The following is a 4096-nucleotide window of genomic DNA, read 5'->3' as shown; positions in this document are numbered from 1 at the left end:
CATACACTCTCTAGCCATATAAAACCAACATATTATATAAACAACTTGGTCTATAAAAGGCCCCGGTGTGTATCCTTCCAACAGTATATCCACGTCCATTCTGCACTTTGTCTTTGCTTGCCATTGACACTGCCTGGTTCCAAGAAATACAATTCCCTCCAGCTCCTTCCAATGTCCACATGCTTAAGAAACATACATTTAAACATTGCTAACTGTAGGTATATGCACACGCATAAGTCAGCACAGTATCAGCTCAACTCAAAGAACAGCTGAGGCAACAATGTACAGTTAAGCTCAGACAGTATTTTTGTATTTTATCATAAAACTGAACCTGAGTCAATTACTTTTTGAAATGGTCACTGTACAAAGGACATTTTTTTATTGATTTAAAATCCTATTTTTTGTTAGCTGTTTTGTTTTCTGTTAGCACAGCTCAGGCAACATTTTCTTTTTTTTTACCAAGTGTCGGCAACAAAATTGGCATAACAACTATTATGTTGTTTCTTTTTTTTATAAGCATTACATTCTACTAGCATGGCAATAGGCTTCTAGTCTTGTTGGCATAATGTAATTTGAGAGAAAGTAAGACAGAAGGGCTGATATTGCACATACGGATGATGTCAAATTCTTTATTACGCCCATGCTTTTACTCCATGACCTATTTTTTCCCATCTCTTCTTAAACACAACTAACCTTGAGTAAGTTGCCATGAAGCACTCGTGAAAATATTCAAACTAATGTCTGGAGAAATATTTTTAAAACAGTTGGGTTTTAAAAGAGAAATTAATAAATCCTTGAGGCAGAGTTTCTGACCTCTGAGAAGACTATGTTGTCACTGGCAAACACAAGCAGAGATTGTTGACAAGACCATAAATGTGATTGAAGTGCAATGATGGAAATCTTTTAGTGCTGGCAGTGCTTTCTTAAAATAATGCTTTTGGGCTGTTTCCTAATCTTGCAAAGCAACAGCAGTAAATTGTGCAAAGCAACACGTCACAAGGTGTTAGAACAGATATGAGGTCCAGGGTGTTGTTCTGCCAAGGTTTAGACCAAACAAGGTGTTTGTGTGAGCTAGCCGTTGCATCTTTGTTTGAAACTTTGCAAAGAGACATGATTGGTTTCAGAATGCAGGGAGGCCCACAGGCACCATCAATCTACTATAAAGGTATTGCAGCATCTCATCTTTCTCCCACTACAACAGAGTATGGGGGGGGGGGGGGCGATGGCAGAGCGATGCTTGGCTGATTCTCCAAACAGTTCCAGTGAGACAAAATCTCTGGAAGCAGAATAGACATTGTTAAAGTACGTCACCATGGGACACGGTTAGGCCTCACCTTCCTGTTTCACAACCCCAAAAAAAGCTTAAAGACATTCAAAGAAACAAACACACCTAAACATGCACATTCACTCCGAGGCCGGGGGGGGGGAAACAAACACTGAACACACACACAAGCATAAGGGACTGGGTGTAAATCAAAAGCTTTTTCATGCAAACATACCAGGGAAAATCAGAAGCCCGAAGGATAGGGAGGATGATTGTGATCGAACAGAGAATTTATAACGAGAGTGTTGGGAATACCTACTATATGTGTCTACTCTAAATCAGATTTTCTTTTGTTGTGCCTTTGAGACATTATCCATCCACATCTGTGAAAACATCTCTTACAAAAAAAGGAACTAGATATTCACATTACTTTTTTACATCCCAGTGAATATATTTGGATGCTATATATCCCACAGAATTGTTAGACGAGTGTCTGAGAAAACATTGTGAAAATATTTGCTTTGGCGCTTTCAATTTATGGATGCATATTGCAAATATAGTATGTCCTATGCAAGCTGGTTTCAGATTGCCTGGTTGGCTAAAAAAATGTGGACTTTCCATTTGACTTTACTTTCTCTTTTTCCCAAGGTTTCCCCTTTGTTTTCATTATTTGAAGTTTGAGTAAGGAGGGGTTAGGAAAAGGAAAAATATGATGTGCATGTGATATCCACCAAATCAAATGTTAAGTGATTATAAGGCTAAAATCTCTATTGGTTTGAGCTTGCTTTTTCTTACTTACAGGCCACTGTATGAGTTTTAAATCTGGTAAAAATTGATGTACAGCCATATGCAGCTAGTATTTTAGCAGGCATCTCTTGTTGACCACGCCTTTACCGTGCGTTATGAGTGTCTTTTGATTGGGAATTTCTCTTTCTTCTACAGATCTTCTCTCCTTGAGGCCATCAATTTATTGTCAGTTATTGATTCTGTATTGTCAGAAGGAATACGATGGAGATATCTTGACGTTTGGGTATTGAGATACATCAAATATACATCAAAGGGCCTCATCGATTTGAAGACTTGCGAGGCAGATAGAGGAAGAAAAAAGAAAGAAACAAGTGTGGGCCATTGTTTTTAGCAAGACCCATATATAGATTTGAGCTAAACAGCTACTGTCCGCAATACATTCAAACCATTTTCACAAATATATGTATTATTCACCAGAATAAAAACTAATACAAAATACCATCTTTTTCCATGGAGAATGTGTTTTGATGTGTTGTCTTGGTGCTCTGGCAAGCATTCCTGGAGGAGCGCTGTGATCAAAAATGTCCAATGTACTGTAGACAATGGAGCCTTTAAAACTGTGGAAATGTGTATAACCACATGCTCCTACTATGGGGTGGGGAGCTTTGGTTGGCAATCACAAGTGCCCTAAGAGCCAGAATGTGAACTACCTGGCAGTGTTAAATCTAACAGCAAAAACACACTGTCTAAAATCAATAGAAAAGTGCCCATAGTTGATTATGGAGGAGGACATTGTTTGTCCATTGAACACAGATATTCATTTGATACTGATGGGGAGAGCATGTGTCACTATTTTACCCTCATAGCCAATTACCCAGAAGCTTTTCTAAATCCACAAACTTACATGGTGTAACGCTGGGCCAGGAAAAATCTGCTCAAATACTGCAAAAGAAAAGAAAACATTTGTACATGTTCAAAGAAATTATAGAAGCCTGCCAAATCAAATTCATACAAGTACAAGTCGCTGTCCAGAATTCTGACAGAAAAAAAAGGCTGTCGTGATGTTTTCCAAAAACCATGTGCCCCCATTTACTGTAAGATATATTTTTTAAATGTAACACTTGAATAATGAGACATGACCTGGACGCTGACCCAAACCACTGAAAAGGCATTTCCTTAAATATCCCAAATATTTGTTGTCAATCAGAGAGGTTTCTGTGGGTTACCACTGTTTTTCTAAAAGTAATTTCACCAAACCAAAAGGAGCTCAGAGCTGGAAAACAAAACTGATGAAAACCTGATCTCAGAATCAGAATGACAATCAGTCTTTCATGTTGTTTTTGGCGGCGCTTCTTAATAATAAGGAATAAATTGACTTGGAAGCATTCCCAAGTCCTCAGTGTGTCCGCCCCCTTGTCTCTCCAAACGGCCCTCCTCCCCCCTGCCTCGTACAATTACCCCCTCCTACCCGGCTCCCCAGCCCAGGCAACCCCTTTGCCCTCTTGTATCCGGCCATTTAGCGTGACAATCCATTATTTTGACGGGTTCTAGTGAAAGAAAGAGAGACAAAGAGAAAGAAAGACGGGGGTTACTTTGACTTTCAGACATGGGCCCCAATTTCTTTTTTGCATATCTCTGTCTTTGGTCTTCGTTCCTTTTCATACTCCAACCTTCTTATACCGTTTCTACTTTACTTTTCCCTCCTTCTATTTAAAGTTCTCACCTATTTTTCAACTCTCAACCCCTTTTTACTCCCCATGTCTTTTTATTTCCTTTTTCCTTCCTCTCCCTGCAGACCCACTTTACCCCCCTCAGCTCTTACCCCTGAATCCAGTCTACACCCCTCTGTCTGTCTGGCTCTCTATTGCTTTGTTGCTGGCAGCCTTTAGGAAACCTGATAAGGATATAGAAAAGGGAGGAGCCAGGGTTTAAAAAACGGAAAACAAACTGCCTAAGGTAATATAAACCGGACACCACCCACCCGAACATTTTCCCCAATCCGCCTTCTAGCACCCATATGCCTCCTCAACCTTCACTACCCAGCAACTCCAACAAGATATCTGCCACAACCGCGGGTGATACCAA

This window comes from Notothenia coriiceps, unplaced genomic scaffold (assembly GCF_000735185.1).
Source record: "Notothenia coriiceps isolate Sejong01 unplaced genomic scaffold, NC01 NC01_scaffold00020313, whole genome shotgun sequence".
NCBI classification, from domain to species: Eukaryota; Metazoa; Chordata; class Actinopteri; order Perciformes; family Nototheniidae; genus Notothenia; species Notothenia coriiceps.
The sequence above is the reverse complement of the archived record's forward strand: the minus strand, read 5'-3'. Positions refer to the sequence as shown.